Here is a 25,350-nt window from a genome sequence, read left to right as displayed (position 1 = left end):
AATAGAGACATTTTTGGTTTCTTTCATTAAAAAAAAAATCCTACATAAAATGGATATATCCCATAATGTATAACTTTTTGCTTTCCATCACTGTATCAGGGGCAGTTATATTCCTTTCTCCTTCATTTCCTTGGCAGGAAACTACAGCTGTGCCACTGTCCATGTATGTGTGGTGCGGAGGAGCTGTAGGTCTTCCTTGTAATCTAACTGCACACAAATTTCCAAGTGTTTTTTCTGTGCCATTAATCTTAATATTGAGTGCTTTAATCTGTTTATAGTGCACAATACACGCTACTCCCCGATTAAAATCTTTTATACATGTCTGGGCAAACAGCATGAATAAATAATGGCCGATTTCCATATTGCAAAACAAACAGCTACTGTAAATTTATTTTTATTTCCAGCCTCCCTGCATCCCTCATCGGGTGGAGCCTCCTTGCCCCCGAGAGAAAGGGATCAAAGATAACATTCTTCTCTGTCTGGGTGTACTTTGCGGACCTGCCTCCCAACTGCGGGATGAAAGGAACTTGCTAAACTGTTGCCATTTTGCAACATCTGCTATAATTCCCCTAAATCCAGATTTGTCTGACACAGAGAGCTCCTGTTCTTACATCATTGCCATGTGACAGTATAACACCAGTCACATCAAGCTTGAGGATTCCAGCTCCGGGCGATGATAATATGAAGAAAACCTTTTTTGCCTAGGGCAAAACACTTGTAGCAAAGTATTATTCATCTGGCCAATTTAAATCTTCTCTCAAAAAGGTACCCAGAAACATATGCAGCGTGCCTTTGTAAAAGGCTTGAGCTGCTCATAGGCAAATGACCTGAACCAAGAGTACAAAACCCAATGTCCTAATTAATTACTGCTAAGCAGCTCTGATACACAGAAAAGAAATGCTGGTACTAATCCTTAACCCTGTCCTACATTCTTAAAATAGCCAAAATATTGCTGACAGCTAGGAAAACAAAATTGCCTCTGATTTAAAGGTTTTGGACCCCAGCTTAAAAATAAGATCAGAATAAAATATTTGAAAAGAGTGATTTTGGAAAAGTCACGCTGGAGCACATATTCTGGCTCCACAGTGGCGTGGTCCCCTGTTTCGGGATGGAAATAGTGCCAGGAAAGCAAAGCCCGGCTAAATCATGTCAGGGTCTGTGTGTCCCCCCCTTTATTCTTGAGTCCTGCAAGGTTCTATTCCGCAATGCCAGGTCGTTTGTCCCAATGAGCATGTGTTGTCTGAACACCACCCTTAATTTATAACAGGGCAAAATTACATCGAAATATGTAAAGGCAATGCCATTAGTGCCCCGCTTACTGAAGCGGGCACTTGGAGCTTTTATCGGGACATAATCCTTCAGTTTGCAGGCAATGATGTTGAAAACTAGATTGAGTGTTGTCTAATGACAGCCAAATTTTTGTACCAGTTTTCTGGATATAGCAGTTTGGTCTGACAGAGGGGAAACTGACGTTTTACTAGGTTTGGTAATTATGTGTCTCATGAGGGAACTGGTCAGTGTTAGGTGGAAAACTGGCCTTTTCGTGGCTTGGGAGGGCAGGGAGGAATCCATTTTAGAAAAGAAACAAAACATCATCTAGGGAGAGAGGATTGCCTGCATCTTCCCTTAGAAATGTCACTGTCTTCAGACACTCAGATACTCATTCAATTCCCATTTCTGTGACCACCTCACTGTTTCCACATTTATTTTCACATCTCAGCAAGGCAGGAAAACCCTATTATCTTTATTTTCAAGTGAGGAAGGAATGCTGAAGGCCTCACCTGAGGTTGTACAGGAGGCCTGCACCACCATGAGGAGCAGGACCCATGTCCCCCACATCCTTAGGCATGTCCCTTAACCACAGCTGTAGCTCACACCTAGTAATACCCATATCACATAACCATGGCTTTGTTTAGCAAAGGACATTCCATGATGCTCAAATCCCTCGTAAGAGTAATGCGAAGCTAGTGTAGACTTCATATTGAGTTCAAAGGAGACTTTCTACTTGGCAATATGATTCTCTATTTTACCACCTCAGTAATGATTTGGGGTGAGGTTTTTTTTTCAGCCAAGAAGCTGATTTTCTCGTGTCAAGCACTCCGTGCTCCTTAGTGCTGTCCTGAACTGGCTCACAGCAAACTGTTGAATATGATCATTGTGGTGCTGGTAACCAAGGATGAAACCCATGAATAAAGGCTACATCTTCTATTGCATCAAGATACAAATTTTCCATGAAAGGAAAGGAAAACCTTTTCCTTAGGTGCAGCCCCACTCCTTGCATGTGGTCTGATCCTGCAAACTGGGCTTGATCCCATGAGCCAGCATTTGTGAAGTAACTTGGTAACTTCACATGAAGGACGTGGTTAGCAGGAACTGGGTTCTGAAACCAGAGCAGGTTAGGAGTCTCCAGTGGGTTTATTGACTGGGGAGCATCCCAAAGCATTTGCCCATGAGTGTTTTCCTTCTGCCCATGCCACCTTCCTGCTCTCATGAAAGCCCCAGCTAAAGCTTTGTGCTCTTTGCCAGTAAGGACGCGTCAGCAGTCCTTTGCCACTTCACTGTTATGAACTTAATGGCTAAGTGATGTCCTCAGCGATGACACAGCTTAGTGTTGACACTGAGCGCATAAGCGCTGACTCAGAGAGATGTAACACCTCCACTTTGGGGGTAATTCCTTTGCCTGGTTTTGCTTTTCATACTGTGCAGAGCACTGCCTTCTGTTTCTGCATGTACATTTTAGGGGTCAAGTGCCCATAAATGCTGTGAAATCCAGTGTGCCCTGGCTTCTCCTTGGCCAGTGAGACCCTTAAATGAGGGATGCATTTGGAGCTGGCAGTTTCTTGGAGAAATCCACTGCCACGCTCAAGGACACCCACCCCAGGAGGGAAGGTCCTTTCCATGAAGGGTTGGCAAAGCCTGCAAATTTAAGAGAAGGCACAAGTGCAGCTTGGCTGGCTGGGCACTGGGGTGCAGCATCCCTCTGCAAGCCAAGGCAGTACCAGTCCTGGGCACCTTTGCTCCCTCCTGGGGGTCCCAGACTGCAGCATTGTCCATTCAACTCCACAAGTAATAAATTACAGAGTATCATGAAGTATCAAATATCCTCTACAGACATACCTTGGGCCCAGGGAACGCAGAGCTGTTGGGCCATCCTCACCCCTTGTCCTTTCCTAGGGATCACCCTTACTCTGATCCATCCGCATTGTTGAAAATAGCAGTGCCTGGTCCTCAGAGGGGTTTCTGCGTTAACCCCTGCATAATTTCTGCACGCAGGAATTAAAGATGTAGCTGGCTTTGATAACCTGGGCGTGTAGGATTGATATGGCTCTGCGGATCCCTTCCCATGGCTCTGCAGGTCACTGGGACTTCCAGCTTCCCTGTCCTGGATGACTGGCTGTGGCTAGAGCCCCCATTCAATAGCTCATTAAAGAGGATATTTTTATTTTCAAAAGAGTTACACATTATGAAGGAAAATGCTTGTTTCTATACCCTTATAATTACATAAAAACAATTTCTCTACTCATCATTAACATTATTTTTAAATTATTTACAGGGACGTAAAAGTGGTGTCTGCAGCCCTGCTAATTTCCTAGACAAACATTCTTGTTAAATCCACATCCCCCATTTTAACTTCTTTTTTTTTTTTCTTTTCGTAAAGCGGTCTTGCGATCTTCCTAAATTTGGCTGTGCCACCATTTCATTTTGCTAATACCCCTTGAAACTGTTAACACTTTTTCCTGAATACTTTCCTAGTGGATATGAAGCAAAAAGGAAGAAAGGCTACTGTCAAATTGATTAAGTGAAAGCTCATTAGAGAAAGTAACAAGAGGTAAAATCTGCATATGCATTGCAGAAATGTGTCTGATCTTGCTAAGTTGTGAAAAGACAAAATAAGCTCAAACCTCCTTGTGCTGTAAGTAGTTCGGGGGAGATGGGGGCTGGGGATGGGAAGGGCTCCCAGACTGTGTTACATTAACTATTCCTCCTTAGAAATACGCTGTAGAGCAGCCCCTGCTAACACCACTTCAGTGAAGAGTTTGCCAGTGTTTTAACGACGAACCCTGATTTATAGGGGTTTGTGCCTGTGCGGTAAAAATTCACTCTTCCTTGAACCCTGACAAACAAGACCACAACACAAAACCTCTGAACAAAAATCTGACAAAACCGTTTAAATGGTGGTTCCTTAAAAAATCCACAGCAACCAACATAAAGTCAGTGGTAATTACTGTGTGCCTCCTCAGAGCTGAAAAACACCTATTTCCCTTTCTTCTCCCCCCCAAGTGGAGTTAGGTAATTTGTTAGCCTGAGATAGGGAAGATCTTACTTTGGTTTTAACAGACTGACAGATCGAGTTGTGGATATCTGAAAATAAGCACAGTTAACTTGTCCTGGGCAGACATAGAAGTACAAGCATGAGCTGGACGCGTCCTGCACTGGAAGCACCTTGGGTCAGATCCAAGCTTGTGATCCTGTTTCTGGCTTTTTCACCATGACTGTTCAATGTATCTGCTCCAAGGCCAGGGTGCTGTGAGGTCTGCAGATGAAATTAATCTTTTCCCCATAGTTTGTTCCCCTGTGACTGGGGATGCGTGGCTGCCCGTGGGGATGCTTCACTCCAGTGCATCATTTTGGGGCATCTACCCCAACCCAGCTGAGCCCCCAGCCCTTATCAGAGGCTCAGACTAAGCATCCTGCAATGACTGCAGCTGAAACTGACTTTAATTTCTAGAAATATAGATATAATTTTGAATGTAACTTTGAATATGAGCTGTACATCTCCTTCCAGATGCTTTTTTGTCAGAGGTGGAGGGGGCTCACACCTAACCCTTGCTGCCTGTGGTAAAGGTGTTACTAATACCTTAAATATCTTTGGTTTTCAACATACCCCTCTAGCAGATTTTGTTTCTTCTACCTTTTTTTTTTTTTTAAAAAAATATATATCCCAATTAAAAGAGGAGAAAGAAGAGAAATACCAAAATACCAAGCTAAAGTAATGTGATAACTTTGACCTTAATCCATAAAAGACAGATATTTTACGGTTCAGGCTAAAACTCAAGGCTGACATCTAACCTGACACAAATATGCTGTTGTGTGTAAGAGTCCTTGTTGAAAAAAATGCTGGGAATCTGCAGGGATAAGCCTGACAGCGCTAATTTAAATAGGAAAATGTATCTGTTTGGGAGGTAGACCACACATCTGAAAGTTATGAAAGGAAACGCCAATAATAACCGTCTATGGCAGAGCACGTTCCTTGGAATGTGGAAATTACTGTATTACAACAAAGCTGTTGTTTCCACCAGGGTGTTTTGTAGCCTGGCTCATAATATTATGTATTTCAGCAGATCCTTGTAATTACAAATTTAAGTCTTAAATCCTTGGCTTTTCTTTATGTTCTTAAAGTACCCCTATAGGTATCCTCACTCCAAGCTTAAATCAGACCCAAAATACAAGGTGAAATAGGGCTGGTTGAATTCCTGCACTTTATAATGATATTTATTAAGCTAGTTTTGAAGAGAAATGTTGAGCTGAGCATTTCATTTAAATCCAATGGTACCTCCAAAGCGCTCTGGAATTGTTTAATTAAAACCAAGGTGCACATTAATAAGAAAGGATATCATTTTGTCATTTATACATAATTTCTTTATTTTGTTAGGGGAATAAAAAATGAAGAAAGCCCCCAAAAATATAAAGAGAAGGAAGGACCAGTAAGCATGATAATAGCTCTCCATGGAGAAGAAATAAGTATACAACAGAAGAAAAGCACAGTGAGGAACATAATGTTAGTAAAACACTCTTAATGCTACACAAGCTGTAGAAAATGCTACTTTGCATTTGGGCTGCAGCATCGTTAACTGCGAGCAATTGAGTAAAGAGTGCACCTTTTAAACTAATTCCTTGTGCTGGAGACATAGCCACATCCAGAAGCCTACCTCATTAATATGCTATAGTGGTCAAATAGGAGATTAATAGCAAAGTCACCTGCTAAACCTACAAGGAACCTGTTGATTAACAATAAGCTCCAAAAATAAGATACCAGCCTGCAAAGCAAAATCGAGTCCAAGGGCAACAAGTGCTTCTGTAATTTATTCCTTCTTTACACAAGGGCATAAAGCTCCCTTTATAACCGTGTTTTCAAGGCCCTGCTGTGAGCTGTAGGTGTGAGCTTTTCAGTTGATTTATTAATTTTAGTTTCAATCAAAGTGTCACCTGCAGACACAAAAATGTAGGCCTTGCCACAGAAAATACAGTAAAAAAAAAAAAAAAAAAGCAGGAGAGAGGGGGGAAAGAGAGAGTGAGGAGAAAAAAGAGAGAGCAAGACCAAAGGTTTTATTTTGAGAAACTCTGCCAGCAATTATTTTTAATATTTTTTTTCACATGAACACCGGACAGCCTATTCTTCGTGAAGCCCAAATAATTCCCAGCCACATAATTAAAAAAAAAAAATATCCCAAATTAAACATTTTTGTCATACTTCAAAAGTCAGCCTCAGACCCGGGAAATGGCGCTAACCCGGCGGCTGCCAAAACAATCAGCCCCTGTTGTCAGTAGGGGGACATTCTCCCCAACCAACCGCCTGAACAACAAGTCCACTGAGCAAAATGTGCAAAAAATTCTCAATTAGTTGTCTTTATTTAGTGAACACTATGGGGTCCTCAACAGCGCTATAGAATTATGGCAGGAAAGCTGAGCTCTTCAGTGGCTTATTAGCATTCTCCGAGGGTTGGAGTGCTGCTGGTAGCAGACTGGTGCCTCCAAGAGCTGGTGGTGGGACCCCGGCACTCCTTCGGTTTTGTCCTTTTGTCCTTCCCAGCCAGCAGGAAGTACGGCCCCATGGCCGGGGTATTCTGGGATACCTTCGTCTCATTCACCGCTCGCAGCACCGGCAGTGCCCATGCCTTTGTCAGTGGCCACGAGCATCCTTCTCGACAGGGAAGCAAAAGCTCTGGGTTTGCCAGTTAAGAAAACAAAAAACCCACGCTGTATTTAGAAAGTAGTTTTTCTCCCTCCTCTGTCCTCTCCCCACCAGCTTTTCCAAATGAACGTTGCTGTCAATGGGCCAGGGTCGGAGAAGCTAAATGTTATGCTGCTGTCCTATTAAATTACATCAGATGTTATCGACACCTTACTTTGACGCTAGCGCAAAAGAAGGCAAATAGGGGTAAACAGAAGTATCTCCCCATCCAATTCTTATCTTAATTTAAATGTAAAGTGATTTTTTTTTAATAAAAGAGGAGGGGGGGAAAGTCGGGTAGCAAGTGCCAGAAATGTCTTTTCTGAGAAAGAGGGTATTTGCTGCTTTAGGGAAAACACTATCATTGACTAAATTAACAAGTTGTCTTATCAACTGCCATAAGCCTTGAAGTCTAATTAATTTAGTACTGATCAATAGCCTTGAATGAAACATTGATTTCTGCAGCAGAAACACATTTCCAGGGCTGCAACAGAAACACATTCTGTGCTCCATGCACACTTCTGTCATATGAACCATGTGTTTGTGCTATTAACATTTATTTTCCCCTCTGCAATGTCCAGCAAGCATTTTAGGAGTTAATTCCCATGGGAGAGTTGATTTTTAGAATTATTTTGGAGAAAGAAAGTGACATGATAGGGTGTCTTGAGAAATGTAATTCTGTCTTCTTTGAGTTATATGCTGCTATAAAAATCTCTATCTAAGAGGAAAAGGGTTCCGTAGTAGATCATGAAATGATGTAAATCTTGGCAGAACTGTAGAGAAATCAGTGGGGCTTTTCTCATTCATGCCTGCCTAAGGATTGACTTACTGAACACATAACACGGGTTGAGCAGTAGGATCCCTGCTCTGCTTTCAAGAAAGAGACTAATGGTGTGCTGAACAGCATGTTAAAAAAGTTACAGCATCAACCCAAACCAAGGAGCCCTCCACAGTCGTTAGAATAATAGCAAAGTCTTCAAAGACCAATGGATGAGCCTGAAATTAAAATCGCCTAGCTGGTGTGGTCATAATCAAACTGCCATCAACAGACATGCCGTGGCAGCCCACGGAAAAAAATATCGACACTTCCATGGGGACAGGTGAGACTTAAGAGGACAGTGGCTTAAATTTGTTGAGAAGGAAAAAGAGACATTGAAGGAGGATACAGAGTTGATGAAGAGCCTTTCAGGAGCCTCATCATGGTGGCAATAGCTTCAGATCCAAAGTGGTGTGTCTACACTGCGCCAAAACATGCAAACCCACTGACTCAGGTCCGCTGGGGGTGGCATCATCAGCTGTGACTCTTTTGTGCTGTCCTTGCCCCGGGAGATTACTGGTCTCTCCCAGAGAAATGGGCTCATTATTTGTGTCTTTGAGCCTGGGGGAGAGCATCCCATCTGGCAGGATGAAGCCTTGGGGTTAGATTCTGCCCTGGGCTATGTCCCCGCAACACCCACTGCTGACACTGCTCCGCCTTTGGCACCGAAGCCGGGAGCCAGAGTATGGGGCTTCCTCGGTTTGTCAAAATCACTCATGCCCAAATCCACCAGGACAAAATGAAGGAAAAAGCCAAATTTGGAAGGCGGAGCTGCCTATCTTGCATCTGCTGGGAAGCGGTTTGACAACACCAGCAGAACTGCTGAGGTGTAAGAGAGATCAGAATCAGGCTCTAAATGCTTACAAATTAGCTAAAATTCCAAACCTGTGCTCGCAGGAGAAGTCAAGCGTTGTAACAGGAGTCCTTGGAACACTTCACCTCCACCACCCTGCCTGGCTGAGGCACATCATTCACTTTATTTCTTTATTCCACTCATGCTCCTAGGGAGAAAGCCACACAAACCCAATTCCTATGGAAAAAAAAAAAAGGAGGGAAAAAAAAGTCATAATAGTAAAAATCCAAAACCACAGAAGAATTACATTTTATCTTTACAAAATTTGGCCCTTTTAACTCAAAGTTGAAACAAAAACACCTATCCAACAAAAAAAAAAAAAAACCACCACAAAAGTCCCTCTCCTCTGTTTGGGGGCCTCCATGAGTTTCCATAGTACTTTACAAAAGATCTTTATTGAAGAAAAGATTGGACAAACTTTCGTTATATGTGTGGCCCTAGTCATTAATTGCCCCCGTCTTCTTTACCAAGGCCTTATTCCTATGTAAATACCCTTGCATAATGTTACAGGCTATTGTCAGGCCAGCGCCAGTCAGTCGCCACTTATATGCATTTTTATTTCAATCTGCTTCGCCGAGAATGAAAAGATGTCTGGACTTAAGCTGTTTACCAACTGGGCCAAAGCTGCAGTGTGGAAGAACTGAAGAAAGCACCAGGCAACTGCAGGAACAGACTTTGACAATGCAAGCAGCCATTTTCAGTTGAGTTATTAACCTACCCTGAAACTCTTCTAATCTATGCCTTTTTTAAAGAACAAATGTACTGGACCAAACATGAATGAGCCAGGACTATTAAGAGAGAAATCCTCTAAAGGACTATTGAGCGCAACATAGGTTTGTAATCATTTTGTCTCATTTGCCTGCTACCAACATTATCAATGATGAAAATGCTTGCTCAGTTGTGGGGGATTGTCTCGTAATTAAATGACAGCGCCGTACTGTAAAAGAACATGCAGAAACACAGGAGATACCGAGGGCTTTCAAACGAGCCACCCAGAGAAAGGAGTAGGAATGGGGGTGGATTACAAACCAACTTGAAAAAATGGAATTAAGGACATCGGGATCTTCCTTTAAAAACACAAGTACATTTTGGGGCTCGCTGGGAAAGTTGTTAAAACGGGCACTCTCACACAGAATCCTTCAGATAAAAAGGAGCAAGAGTGTGTAGAGGGAATTTTTCCTCTTTTAGGTTGAAAAAAAAGCACAAAAATGGAAAATCAAATCCTCACATGCACTAGCAGAAAAAGAAAAAAAAACTTAGAAGTTTTGCTGCAGGCTACATCTTTGTAGTGACTTAATGACACTACAATCTACACAGTGTAGTATTAGCCTTAAGAAACTCTTGACTATTTGCATGCATATTAGAATCCAATGAGAGCTTAATAAGTGCATATATATGACAGAGGAAACATCTCATTGCATAGTTAGCTACAAAAAACATTGAGGGAGGCAAAGTCTTAAGTTAATTACCATTACAATGCAATCAAGTACAGCAGTCATAGCTGAAATCCTTTTCTGTTAAGACTGCTAGGCTCAACCTTGTCTCTGCAGGTCAACTCAGGCACAGATAACCTTTCCAGCAGACAAATACATGTAAAATTGGCTCATCTAATTAAAAGCTCAGGGAGGTGTAGAAAAATACCAGCACACTGAGGCTGAGCAAATCACAGAGTACCCCCTCCAGCTGGATGAAGCTACAATATGTGGCTGCTGTTTGTTCTGGAAGGAAACTGAGTCACTTACCATTTCAATAGGTTAATCAATCGACAATTAAATGGAGAAATTGGTTAACTCTGCAACAATTAACATGACACTCTATTAAGTACACTTTCTAATTGCCACAGCTGCAAGTGAAAATTAACGTCTGTGTCAAAGCAGCTGCACAAGGTTGTGCTGTTTCTGGTGGTGGTAAGGTAATAAAAGTAACTTTAAAAGCCTGGTGGTTATTTTAGACCCTTAAGCATAGTGGGGAAGGGGTACAGTGCTGAGCTCTACGGTTAGCTGCAGAGGGTCTCATGTTTATTGTATATGTATACCTATAGGTGTACTAATACACATGTATACATACACATATCCCTAGTGTAATGTGTATCCCTTTAAAACAACATTTAAAATCAATTATAAGCTTCTTTGAGTATTAAAGGTCCACAATACACATATATAGTGTGCAAATACTGTGTGATTAAAGATATGCACGGGGAGACACGTAATTACCCCTCCACTCAAAGGAGAAGGAAATAGAAGAAACAAAATTGTTGGATGTCTCTAGAATTCACAGAATTGTAGAATGGTTTGGGTTGGAAGGGACCTTAAAGACCATCCAGTTCCAACTCCCGGCCACGGGCAGGGACACCTTCCACCAGCCCAGGTTGCTCCCAGCCCCATCCAGCCTGGCCCTGAGCACTCCCAGGGATGGGGCATCCACAGCTGCTCTGGGCAGCCTGTGCCAGCGCCTCGCCGCCCTCACAGTAAAGAACTTCTTCCTCATATCTCATCTATGTCTGTCCTCTTTTAGTTTAAAACCATTCCCCCTTGTCCTATTGCTATAGGCCCTAACAAAAGGTCTATCCTCACCTTTCTTATAAGGCTCCTTTAGCTACTGGCAGTCTGCTATAGGGTCTCCCCGGAGCCTTCTCTTCTCCAGGCTGAACAGCCCCAACTCCCTCAGCCTGTCTCCACAGCAGAGGGGCTCCAGCCCTCTGAGCATCTCCGTGGTCTCTGGACTCGCTCCAGCAGGTCCGTGTTCCCCTGATGCCGGGGGCCCCACACTGGACACAGCACTGCAGGAGGGGTCTCACCAGAGCGGAGCAGAGGGGCAGAATCCCCTCCCTCGACCCGCTGGCCACGCCGCTGGTGATGCAGCGCAGGGTACGGTTGGCTTTCCGGGCTGGGCCATGCTGAGCTCCTCGTCCACCAACACCCCCGAGCCTTCCTCAGGGCTGCTCTCGATCCGTTCTCTGCCCAGCCTGTGTCTGTGCTTGGGATTGCCCCCACCCACGTGTGGGACCTTGCACTTGGTCCTGCAGAATTAGAAAAGCAGAACTGGTACTTTGAGGGCAATTTGGAAAGGTTCTGGTTTAGAAGAAATATTTAGTTGTGGTGAATGCCTGGCCAGGAATCAGAGCAGCCACCAGCTGGGCCTGGGCCCTCCTGAAGTTGGTGGAAATGATGTCTTTGGTTTTCTCAGGACAGAAATGTTTGGTTTATAGCAAAAGGTGCTCTGATGTTGTCCTGCAGGCTCAGTTCCCAACTCCTCTGTGCAGCTCCTGGATGCTTTGCTTGAAGTACAAATAGGGTATAAAATACGCGCACCTTCTGGGAACAGTGCTCCTTGCTGCAGAAATGCTGGTGGATACCTGCTTCTCCCACACAGCCCTATGGACCGCGTGTTCAGAGTGGCTGTTCAGCAGGGCAGGGCTGTCTCTTGCTGTGCCACGGTGGCCATTGTGCATGGTTCTCAGGCCGGTTTGCAACACAAATAATCACTGGATTCTTCATTTGGTTACCTTTAATCTCTGTTCATTCACACTGGAAAATCAGTAGTCCCAAGGTCCACCAGAGCTCTTCTTCTGGTTAAAACAGAGATCCAGGATCTGGAGGAAGAGGCAAATCAGGCAACAAGCCCTGTCCTCATTCAGGTGACTTTTCTGGTGTTCAGCAATCTGCAGGAATGAGGTTGCATCTTTTTGGGTGTTTAGGGAAATCTGCTTTCTTGTGGTCCCAGCACCGTGATGTACCACCTGTATCACATATAGGTGGTGGACAGGCGTGTGGCACATCCTTGCATTTTACTGCTGCTTTCTGTCTGCTTTCTGCAGGTGTAAATACTGGATCCATTCCAGTGACCATGATTTACTTTTAGTTGATGTTGTTGGGTTGGCATTTATCTGGAGTCTAACACAGAACAGGATTTTTTAAAAGTATCTTTTTTTTAAAGTGTGGTGGAATGGGAGGTGTCATTCAAACATAGGCTTCCATAGCCAGCCAGCTTATGTTGGCAATAACCTGTTTCCTACAAAGGGCTATATGGGGTGCCTATATGGGACCCCAATATGAGAAGGTCTAGAGAGACTCACAAGGACACGATCAGGTTTTCCCAGAGTAAATTCTATTACTTCTGAGCTCTGCTGTGAAAGAAGCAAAGCTGTAAATCCTCAGAGCTAAAAGTGCTATAATAGTAATTGTTTTTGTTTTGTTTTGGAGGTTTTTTGGTCAAAAAAAGCCAGGGAAAGACAAAAGGTTACATCAGTAGCTGTTGTTCAGAAACCAAACCATGAGAATTACAGATTTCTGCAATAAGATGAATTAAGCTAAAAGCCATATTAAGCAGAATTGCACATCTGCTGCATTTTTTAATTCTGTATGTGTCCTTGCTGTATGAAAGTGTTTATTATTAAACTTGTTGTTCAGCTAATTGATTAAATCAAACCCTAATACTTAACTCAGCCTGAATTCTTGACAGGCTGCAGAACTTCTTCCAGTTTGGCTTTCCAGAAACCCGTATCTGATGACAGGACTGAATTTTGCTAGGACAGCCTATTAGCTGCCTCATTTCCTGGTGATGGAGAATTTAGATTTGTACAGACAGAAAAGCCAAAGGGACGGCGCCTGTTTTTTTTCTCTCCGCAAACAAAGTCTGTTGTGGCAGCAGGGAGGAGAACAAGGTCTGCCAGGCTTTGCTGTCCAACCTTGGAGTACCTGCAGCCACAGGAGAGGACTCCATGGGAAATAGTGTGGATGTCTGATGTGCACCGAGATGTGCCATTTGAAGGGCCTGCTCAGGGCTGGCAGCTAACCAGAGAGCCCAGCAGCGCTGGTGGCAGTGGTTCAGGCTAAATAAATAGTGAGGAGTGAGAGATCAGGGTAAAATCCCGGCTCGGAGGAGTCTGCTGTTGGCTTTGCTGGGCCAGCACTCCTCTGCTGAAAAAACCTTGGAGAAATGCACTGGGAAGCCGGTGCAAATCTTTGCTGCAGCACCTGGAAAAGCCGGAAAACCAAGAGCTTTCTCCTTTTTGCAGTGGCAGACTTTCTGCTGCCACCCCTGCCCGAGTTGAGGGGAGGTTTGTCCCCGAGTGCCGTGGGTGTCGTTGAACATATACTTCTAATTGCAGCTGCTTTCGCTCTAATTATAGCTCCGTTTGGTTAGGATTTTCCTCCAATCCCTCATTTCCCCTAAAGCAAACACCAGAGCACCAGAGTTGTAACCCCAGTGGGGACATTTATTAATAACCCCCTTGGCAAATAGGGAAAAAAATCATTACGCTGTATTAGGCGCTAAAATATTTTCCCACTGCAAAGGCTAATTGATAAAACCAAGCAGACATTATGGGGCAATTAATGTTAAGATGAAAATAAACACGAGAGCAAAACAAAAACAGGCTGACAGAGAGTATTTTTTTCTGGCTTTGAGGGGTTTCTTGTGGGTTGGAAATGAGATGCTAGTAAATAATCTGAGATTACCTGCCTTCACTAGAAAAGGAGAGAAATAAATGGGGAATTGAAAGAAAGGAGTCTTGCACACCTCTTCCAGTAAGAGTGGTTACATCTCTTTAGGGGTTTTGCATGTCCTTAAAAAAAGCCTTCTATTTTGAAATTTTTTCTCAATTTTTCCTCTCCTGTGACTGGAATTGGCCTTTCCCCCACCTCCCCTCCCTCCCCGAACAACTCCAAATTCTGCACTTGGCTGTAAAAGTTGACCAACATAATCTAAATGACGGGCAGCTCAAAGAAAAATCCATACATAATGTTGTCATTTTAAATAATTACAAAAGGAAAAAAGAGAAAAATGATGATTTATCATCTGAACCATTCCCTGCTTCATATTTAACATTTGTATGAAGGTTCTAGCAAGGAAAAACGTCCAGGGAAACCCAAAATCTGGCAAAACTCTGCACTTATTCTGGAGGGATTATCTTTTTATTTGTTATTTGTACAGCATTGAACACCTTCGATCTTAACCTATGTCCAGGGCTCCCAGCTGGTAGCTGCTAGTACAAACCAAACAGTGAATGACCAGTAAAGAAGAACACGCTGGTCCAGACACACAGTCCGTGCACTAACTCAGCAGGACAGGGAAGGAGATAATGAAGACACAGACAAACAAGACACTTCCTACCTGATATTTTATTCATTCATCAAACAGTATTATTTATTCCCGTCTATGAAGGCAGGGGGAATTTTACAGGGCTGATTCAAAGCAAGCAGAAGTTAAAAAAGCAAAATTATTTCTTTGCTAATCAGATGTGTAAATTTTTACTTATTTTAGGTTAGTAAGGCTCTCTAGCAGCTCAGAGTGCAGAGCAAGTCCTCTTTAAAGAAGTGATGGATGCAAGAAATCCTTCACTTTATTCTTACCTGTCTGGGATTCAAAAAAAGTCACAATACCATGGTTTTAAAATAAGAATAAAAAAGGTTGGATGTGTCCTATCCCTGTTTGGGGATGCACATAGGCTGACAGAGAGAATTTGTCTCCTTTATATCACAGCAGGGTTTTTTGGGTGTTTCTTGGGAAAATTCCTTCCATGTCTGCTAGGGCAAGCCATGTCACCTAATGTTAGGAGGGCTCCAGTGTGTATTGTGGGTCAGCTCTGTATGTTGTTGCACTGCCAAGCAAGTCCCAAGGGACTTCTCCATGCTGCATCAAAGGTGGGGCAGGACCTTTTAACCAGGCCCTTCTTGACCCTTAATGAGCAGCTGGCTATTCATGGCGTTAGCAGCCTGCAGGTAAACAGCTATTTAAAAGAAGGTCCCTCTTTTAACACTCTGTGTTCAGAGGAGGGTGGTGTGTCCTCAGGCTGTCTGAGGGCAAACACGTCTGCCCATTTACCTGTAACCCAGCTAAGATTGTACTTTGCTTCCTACCACATGTCAGGGGACAACAGTTCATGGTGGGTTGCAGTCTGAATTAAGGCAGGTAATTGCTCACCATCCTTTCATTCACCTTTCACATAGGGGCTGTGGGAGTCTTGTCCCTCCTTGAATATCTCGACTGCACAGATGCATTCCCTGGAAAGAGAAGCCCACATGGAGAACAATGGGCAAAGCTGGAGGTGGGATTCAAATCTTCTTTACTCCATACGTGCTGGTCCAGCATCGAAGGGATGTCATGGCGGCAGCTCATCCCAAGTCTGCTCACTTTGGAAAGGAGTTTGGGGCTCTCCTAGCAACTCCTTGTTAATTTTGTGGATCCAAATCATCACTTACACAGAAGTCAGCTTGCAGGTGAGTGTTAAAATACACTCCTGGTTGTATTGGTGGCATTGGCTGGACTCTGTTGTTGTGTGGCCTCAGATACTCTGACTTTTCAGGGAATGGGGTTTCACAAGTGTCAGGACAAAGATGGGAGAGAATGAATAAGCTGAGCACAGATACTCCTCTTACCAAACCGGCTGCAAATTGGCATCCCAGTGTGTCATCCCAGTTATAGACTGTGAAGAACTAAGGACCAGGGTTTAGAGATTTTTCTTGGTTTAGAGATCTACAACTTGGATAAGGTCTTACTTAGCCCATCTGGTTGGGAAAGAAAATATTGAAATGGTAATGTCAAAACTTCAGAAAATAAATGGTCAAAAGCTTTTTGCCAGTTTGAAAAAAAAAAAAACCCGAAAAAGGCCAAAGGGGAATCTTTTGTGTTAGGGAAAGGAGAAACTAAGAGCAGAGCAGGGACTCTGTGGGTGTTTTCAGGATTTCGGGAGCAGCAGTGCTGATGCCCCTGGGTGACTCCTCAGTCTCAGGTGGGCAGGGAGCTCTGCCTCTGGCTGGGTGTGCCAGTCCCATCACGTTGCTCCCGAGCTCCTAGCATCCCAAAAGGGAGAGAAAGAGCAAGATGCTGTGAAAGTTGCCTAATACTAGCTGAGCTTGGAGCCACACCAATGTAGCTTTGCTCCTCCTGGATCCCAGATTAGTGCCAGCACACATCTCTGTGCACCTCACCATCAGCTTGGAGCCATGATCTGGCCCCTGGGACCAGGTACCTCCTTTATTACTCCCAAGAGTTTGTATAAATGCTTATTGCACACCTATTTTCCTGCCCTTCCTTCTCCCTGTACATCTGAGGTGCTATGGGTTTCATTCTGCCCTTCCCTGTTGCTCAGCCCCCTTCATTCAAATTTGGACACTTGCTCTCCTTCTTTTGCCTGGGGTCTTCAACAAGACCTGGAAGGAGTAATGGCACAGAAAACCCCCATGCTCTGCTGCTGCTTTTGTGGTTCAAGGGTACAGCTGTCAATGTGAGGAACTTTTCAACTCTGCCTATAATAAGGACAGCACGTTTCCCAGGTTAGAAATTATCACAACTTTTGTTCAGACCTCCATCACTCAAGCTCCAGACAGTAGCCCACGTGGTTAAGGGGAGGCCAGACATTTCTCAGTATGTCCTGTAGCTCTGCTGCTAATGCTTGGTTGGGACTTACACGCTCTCTCAACATTCGTTACTCTCTTCTGAGAACTTGCTGCAATTATTTCCCTTTCCCAGTTTGTGGTCCATCTATCCATCCTTTCTTTTCCCAGACTATTAGGACCATCATCCTGACTCACCTTCAGGAGACAGGTGTTTCCATCCCAGTGCTTTCCCACTACCGAGCAGCTTCAGGCTTTTCTCCCACTATAAAAATGAACTTGCCTTGTGTTCACTTGTGGGGGACGTTCCTTGGTACCCACAGTGAGATTTTGGGTCAGGAATAAGAGAAGCCCAAGACTGGGACCTCATCCCATGCATGAGCACAGAAAACTCAATCTGAACATTAGAAAACCTGGTTTTGCCATGAGGATGTTTGACCACTGGATCAGGCTGCCCAGAGAGGCTATGGAGTCTGCATCTGGAGATACTTGAACCCCAGCTGGCCATGGTCTGGGGCAGCCTGCTGTAGCTGGCCCTGCCTGAGCTGCTCTTGAACGACCCTGCCATCTCAACACTTCTGTGATCCTGTGAGCCTCACTCCTTGGATTTTTTTGTAGACTCTTAAAGTCTCTTTACTCCTTCTCACCACTTGCCCCCACTCCTGGCTTTTCTGTTTCATCTGGCTTCTGCTGGAAGCTCTGCCTCTTTCTCCTCCCCTCCTTACCTCCTGCCACTTTCTGGCCTCTTGGACATCAATTTGCCCTGGTATTACCTATTATTTCCTGTGGTCTTCCCAGCTCCGGTGTACTTGGAGCAAAGTACGGAGGATCTAAGCAAGACCAGGAAAGCCTATGCATTACCACAAACATGATTTATTGCATAGAAATGGTGTTCAATAGTCAAAACACAGCAGTACCACTTGGACTCCCAAAAGGTGCTTGCTCACTTTCAAAATCAGTGGCCAGTATATACTCTACTATGATATACACATGCCACTATATCTATATGTGAGAGTCAGCTTCAGAAAACAGCCGAAGGTCTGGAGTGGAGTTTTTGGGCAGTGACTGGTGCTCCCTTGCCTGGTCCTGGGCACTGAGGGAGCACCGTGGTGGTGCAGAGTCACCCTGGCTGTGGGGGAGGGTACCCTGCTGAGGGCAGGGGACAGGATGAGGGCACCAGCATTTCATCGGACCATCTCTCTACATATGGAGTGGGGATATTTGTGCTGCTTGGTTTGTGCCTGGGACCTGAACTAAGCACCACTTAAGGATGCTGCTAGAAGTGGATAAGTTTATTTAGCCAAGCTATTAGTATTTTTTGGTATTTCCATGCTGCCCTGTCACTTCAAAAAGAGGCAGATTGCTTAAAATGCTCAATATTTAGAAAAAGCTTGTTTCCTGTCTCCTGCCTTATGTTATTGGTGTGGAATATTCTTTTCTTAAGCACACTGCAATAATATTAGATAATTACTTAGCTCATTTTCTATATGGGTTTTGGTAATTCATAATTGTCTCAGAGCTGAGAAAATGTTTCCTTTAAGAAGGTTAAACAAAGAGTTTATTGACATTAGTGAAGATTGGTTAAAGGAAACATTATTAAATAAAAGGAGCTTTATTTAAACACTAAATTAATCATTTAAAGGCAAATTAGAGGTCGTAACTCCTCCTAAATAAATAATGTTAAACAATAATTAGATATCCATTTTAGATTACAGGCAAGCACTTGGGTTCAGTGGGCTGAAAAACAAGTTTCTTCTCATCTCTTCAAATTTGTTCAATATACATAATTAAAGCGAATCACTGCCCCGCTTAAATTTTCCATTCTGAGATTAAAAAAAGATTCTGTTTGTAACTGTGTGTCATATTCACCATTAGATGATAAAACATCTTTAAAGCTTCACTTTCATGTAAACAGAAGAAAAGATGAGAACATCCAGAGAGATCCCCGGCAGTGGAAATCGATTCTCCTAAGCTACTGGTTACAGTTATCAATCTTATCAAACAGGCCGATGCATGAGTGCCCTCAGCCACTTTGATTTGTATGATCTCTCTTTGCCAGAGTTAACCTTTCTGACGTTACGGCGTGTGCAATATGCACTATCTGGGCTATAATTACGCTCCCTTTCATTAGCGCTCTTAGTCATCTCTTAAGTGCGAGATAAAATTAAAGAAACCGTCCTCCTTTCTCATTTCATTATGGGGTTTTGTTCTTTTTTCTTCTTCTTTTTTTTTTGTTTTTTTTTAGGCTCTGTAGTTTCATTTGCAGTTTCCTACAAATATGAACCGATCGTCCCCCTTATCGTCCCCTTTCAAAGAGGAATTCAGGACAGGGAGTGAGTCACAAACCCAGCAGCATCTCACATCTCGCTGCCGCTGGGTTTGCATTAGGCCTCCTCAAAATGATGATAGCTGTCGAGCGTTGACAGGAACAATACCACCACTCTCCAGAATCTTCCATGGGCTTTGCTAGCCCCAGTGCCAGCTGTCTTAATAAAAAGCATTGGGAATTTTTGTCTGCTGTGATACAAGTGTTAAGGAGTTAGATTAATGAAATCTGACGTTAGCACTGATAAATAATGACACCACCGAAAACAACCTTGGTGGTGGATGGCAACATCAGAAAGCACAGCAGATTTCACTCTCTATTGAGGGATTGTCCTGTAAGGAAGCAGAGACGGTGGCAAGGGGAAAGCTGGATGGTCTGGCAATATTTTACACAAATCTCCCATCAGCGAGTGAGATTTTTTTGCACCAAGTTGCTGCTCTGCTCCTGTGTTTGCCACATTTGATTTTAGGCTGATACCAGCAACGGGGAGCACTGTTGAAATGACGCTGTGTTGTAGACCTCATGCTTGGCATGAACAAATATTGCACGGCTAATTGTCATCCCTAATTGCACGCTCCACGTTAGCTTTGGCTACAGGTTTTTTTTTTTTCCATATCTTTGCCCAGCACGCAGGCTTCTGCTCACCCCTTTTTTCATTGCCAGGACTAAGGTGGCTATAACTTTGCATTATGCTAGAATATATACTTCACCTATTTTTTTGCTGCTTCACTTTTATTTTAAGATGACAATAGATGATGCTAGAGCTAATTTCAACCCCTGCACACATCATCTCACACCTCACGCAGATCTTCAGGGTTCACAACAGTGGTAGGGTTTGCAGATTTCATTTAAATAAATCCATGTTCTAGGAAGAATAACCTCGCAGGGAAAAGTTGTTTTGTACAAGCCCAATATCTCTCATTAGCTAGCCAACACAAAGGAACAGAACAGGACTTTTCTGATTATTTTAGTGGTTTTTTTTCCTCCTTAACTACTGAATTTACACACAAAAAGAAAGGCACTTTGTATTTAAGGTTAATCGAGTTTCAGTACAATTTTTTACAAACTGGAATCACACTAATCTTTTTTTTCTTGCTCTAATGTGTGGCTGTTGAAATCCTTAGCTGTGATAAATTAAGCTACTTATTAATCTAATTATCGTACATTCATCCTAGAAACTTTCATGTGACTTGAAAAGGCTATTCAACCTTTTCCCTCCCCTCCTAGAAAGGGCTCAACCTTGCACCAATTAAGATCATTCTGAAGTAATGCTTTAAAAAAGCTTTCTTTAATCACCCAGTGGAACATGGGCTGGTGGTAAGCAAACTAAAAGCTGTGAGAAAAGTTTACCTTACCTTTAAGTCTGGACATTTTCAGTTGGAAGAGGAAGGCATAATTGTGGTGTTCTTCTCTTCTTCCTCTTCTCTGCCCTCCTAAGTCTATGAAAATATTTAGCAAGAAAAGTGGTTATGAAATCGCTGGCTTTTCTCTGACCATTGCAAAGGACAAGATGGGAAGATGTACTCGAACAAAACCTGTGAAGTCTGATTTAGTATTGGGATAATGGGAACTTTTTGACTCCCAGAGTCAAAAATTAACCATTCGGATATCATAGGTATTGTTTCATTTTAAAGCCTAATCTATCGGTAGGAGAAGATTCTGATACCAAAGTATCCAAAGGATTAGAAAAGAAGAAAAAAACCCCAAGCACGGAAAAGAAATAGGTTGCAAGTGTATCCTATCTTAAACATCCATTCATTGCCAAACGGTTTTGTTACTTTTTCTTAATAACCACATAAATGGAGCTATTTTATATTCAAATTAAACTAGGTATTAATTTGAATGCAAAGCAGCTCGGTTTGTGCCGTTTCAATGACAGGTTTACCCCCAGACAGAATTTATGAACAGCCCAATGTGGGGGAAGACCGCTTCTGCTCCTCACCCCCTCTCCGTGCCTAGCAAACTTGCTAACTGTGAATAGTTTTTGAAGTGAAGATTAAAAGAGTGGAATTATAAAGTATAATTACATTTTATTGAAACTCTAGAAATCAGAAAAAAATTCAGCAGGAAACTTTTAGTGAAACATGATGTGTTGTCATTATCATTAAAAGATAAAAGTTCCATACTGTTTTTATCTGTTTATTTGGAAGAAATCCAGCCTTTGCAGTTACGCAGGAAACAAAAAACTGGAATGCAGGAGTAATTATTAAAACTGTGTGATTTGTTATCTCAGCTACTGTCTTTCCAAATGGTAATGCGATATCAGCAGCTGCAGACGGTCGCTGATTTCCTCTATTAGTAAACAAGTGCTTTGGAGACCTGTGTGAGGCACTTTAAGCCCACTACTCCCCGAAGTGCTGTCAGGCTTAACTACTAATCCATGGTATTTCAGAGCACTGGAAATTCATCTTTATAAAACCTGAACAAAAAAGGGAAAAAGCCTGGAGGGCAGGAGCTCCCTCTGGTGAGACAAATGACATGTTCATTTATTAATGAAACAATAACCCTGGAAAGAGGATCAAAGCACATTCCATCCTCACTTTACAATCCCCAATTTTCTCAGGCCATACCATTTAATTGAGCCATGACAATGGAATACTTAATTGTTGCGTTAAAGTTTGAAGAAGCGACTTCTTCAGAATCAATGTTCATTTCTGGATTATGACAGTATAATGTCGCCAGCTTGTAGCTGCTGGAATTTTATTTACTCTCTTTCTTTTACGCAGAGAGAGAGAAAGGGCTCATTTTTCTTTTACCAAAGGCCTCTTATCCCTACCCATAATTAGGGATATATGTACCTATAGTGTAGGTAGTGCCCAGTGGCTGGCCCATCGCCATGCTGAGGTTGTGCCCAGGGGGATGTGGCTGGGGGTGACTTCTCCAGCAAAAGGAGAAATGCGAGTGGTGCAGCACCTTGGAAAGGTAAAAGAAACCAGCTTTTGATCTAAGATTAAAGAAAAAGCTGAAATACAGAGACTGCTTCTGTTAACACATGCCTCTGTAGGCACCAGTGAGGTCCTGGAGCTCTCCACGGGATCCTCCACCACTCGAAGCTCTGCTTGTACATCACCGCCTTCCTGAATCCGGGCCAGAGGCAAATCTTAGTCCATTCTACTTCTTGAAGCCAGTATTACTTCAGTGTCATCCCTCATTTAACAGATCTAGGAGTAGCCACGGTTACATGGCAACCCTGCTCACCCTGCTTTGCCTACACTTTACTTCCTTCCAGTACCTACAGCACAGGTATGCCTCTACATTTGGGAATGCTTAAAGGGCTTTTGGTTCTCACCCTGATGTCAGATAAGGTCATAGAGGACCTCCTGGTTCTTTCCTGGGGGCTCATATTGTCTGCCATCGGAATTTTGAGGCAAAAGAGCAATCCTTCTGGTTTTATGCCCAGCTCTTGCTGGGGTCCCCAGTATTTTGAAAAGCCATGAAGAAAATAGAGGTGCCCAAAATAAAAGCCCGGTTTCCAAAAAGAGCAGCGTGACTTCTGAAATGAATGCATGTGTCACATCTGTCTCTCCAAGTGTCCTTTCCCTAATACCTGATTTTATCAAAGTTCTTATCAGTGACTCATTTTATATAATTGATATTTACTGACTCAGTACCCAGTAGTGATTGACTGAATTCTTTTTATTTAACCCGATTTTAACTTAAATGTCATTTTCTGCGTGCCTTTAAAGAAGCAGCTGGAAAGGCTATCATGCAAGAGTGTCTGCTACCTTAAAATTAATACATTATGGTTTATTAATTCTCCTTATGACATGTATTATAATACACTTGCATGTACATAACGCCTATCGTATAAGAACCCTGAGGCACTTACAAACATTAACTAAGCCTTACAATCTTCTTACTTTGGGTAAACAGGGACAGAGGGAGGTTAAGTCTATCATCCTGACAGCTCTGTGCAGAGCCGGGCACAGACCCACTGTATCCTGACACCTTGTAGGCTCTAGGGAGCTCGCGGTTCCTGTAGGAGGTCTAATACTCCCCATAGGATGGCTAATGCTCCCTGTTCTTCCATATGTGGTGGAGATGGTTTGCAGGACTGGGAAAATGGGTCAGGATCTCAAAGGGATCACAGCTGAATTGCCTGTACTTACACAAACCTCCCCTTCATCCTCATCTGACTCGGGCAATGGGCTAGGTATTCGTTATGCAAGAAGCAAGTAAGTCTGGTTGCTCGGCAGATGTACAAATCATTCCTGAGATCGGTTTGAAGGGGGTAAAAGGAAGACAGAGCTGTCGAGAAATCCACCTAAGCAACAGGTCAGCCTTATGGAGTGTAAGTGTGGCCTAAAGATACTGAAATCTCTGCAGCAGCAAAGACCTGCTCTGTAAGATTTAATAGAAAATATGACCTCTCCCCTTTTTCTGTTCTAAACACTAAGTGCTGAATTAGAAATGGGGTGGGATGGCGACCCTTTGGGACTTGAGTTTCATAGGATGCATAATTCTCTTAAAAGAAACTTTTTTACACTGCAGGGGTGCAGCCAGAGGGGTCCCTCCATGTAGGTCAGGTGAAATGCCACTGCATTCCTGACATGGAAACAAGCAGACGAGAAAGTCTGAGTAAATGAATTGTGTAACAAAGCCCAAAGGGGCTCTATGGGAGTTTTTCCCCTTGGAGTATTAAGAAATCTGTGCAAAGCTCCCTTGTCTTCCAGAGGCCACTGTGTGAAAAGCACAGTGCTATTTCCAGTGTGTCTGGGAGCTGAGGTCCTTTGAGTCTTTCCTTCTGCGTGTATTGCAGCAGGGACTAGCTGACCCATCCCTTCAGACCGAATATCAGGGTATCCCAAATATTCCTAGCAATGGGAGTGAGGCGATAGGGACTGAAGGCAATTAAAGCTATCCTGGATCCCCCTGCACAGGGCTATGCCAGGCTGATCCTGAGTCCTCTTCTGCCCGTGGGGACCTCTCTGGTCCTCATGTCCTTTGACATCTGGGTGTTCTCCCTCCACCAGCAAAACATACCTAGTTTTGCCCAAATAATAAAAGGAAAACCCATCTGGCAGAGAAACATTAAAAGGAATGGCCATCCCTTCCCTTCGTGGCAAGGCGAGTGGCTGGGACAGGAGCAAGAACTGATGTCAAGGTCTTGGAGAGGAGGATGAGGTCTGTCCTGCAGCATGAACTAAGTCCATCTGTCCCAGCTTGTGTAGGTGAACCTGGCTCCCTCTGCCCTGCTCCTTACCTACTGAGTCCCTGGAAATCCGATTACTGATCCAGGCCAGCCGTACGTGCAGCCAAGCAATTACATTGTTTTTCCTCCACTGCAGCTCTGTGGGCTCTGCAGTGGAGGTTTATAGGAAAACAGAATTCTAAGACAAAAAAAAAGTGCTTGATGATATTAATATTATAAAGACGGCTTACAGCACTGGATATTACTGTTCTGTTCAGTAGTGATTAAGGGTTCCAGTCGAGACTGGACAATTTATTATGTTTTATTGAGATATAATAAGAGCTGGGAAATGAAGGAAATAGGGAAGGACAGAGAGCGGAGGTGCGGTGGTGCCTGTGCTACAGCTGGGGAGCTGAGGTGTGGGGCGAGTAAGTTCCTGGTACTACAAGGATACTGCTGTGCCCATGCATTCATGTTGGGGGGATATTCTCAATGCAAAAAATGAAGCATGTGGCCGTCTCCGGCAATGACACTGAAGAAGTTCAACCCAGGTCATAGCATGGAGGAGAAAGGACGTCCAGGCTCTAACCAGAGCATCCCCATCCTCCCTAGGCTGGACCCCTGAGCTTTCTCATCCTGGAATGGGCTTTAATGTCATGCCCTTTCTGGCAGCACCCAGAGAGGTTTTGGAGAGCTGGCTTGTGAGTGGGGCATGGCAAAGGCATAAACTTTCCCAGCAGTGAATAGATGAGCTTTGGGAACTGCAGAGGAAATGTTTTCTTGAACAAGTTTAAGATAATAAACTCAACTGAGTGAGCAGACACCAGGAAGAAATATTTAATTATCCTTCTCACCATTATGAGGAACTTCTGCCACTCTTCAGGTTATTATACAGTAAATAACCAGTTTTCTAAAGGACAGAGCTGTTTTAATTA

General features: G+C 43.4%; 1 long non-coding RNA gene across 2 annotated transcripts in view; it reads left to right on the top strand.

The window, feature by feature from the left end:
• LOC119151514 overlaps nucleotides 1–25,350 on the top strand; it is a 97,713-nt gene that overhangs the window by 42,759 nt on the left and 29,604 nt on the right. For both annotated transcript variants that reach the window (XR_005105450.1, XR_005105449.1), the window contains exon 2: nucleotides 15,573–15,842. This is a non-coding gene — a long non-coding RNA (uncharacterized LOC119151514). The remainder of the gene's footprint in view (nucleotides 1–15,572; nucleotides 15,843–25,350) is intronic.

This window comes from Falco rusticolus, chromosome 7 (genome assembly GCF_015220075.1).
Source record: "Falco rusticolus isolate bFalRus1 chromosome 7, bFalRus1.pri, whole genome shotgun sequence".
NCBI lineage: Eukaryota > Metazoa > Chordata > Aves > Falconiformes > Falconidae > Falco > Falco rusticolus.
This window is presented reverse-complemented; position numbering and strand designations above follow the sequence as displayed.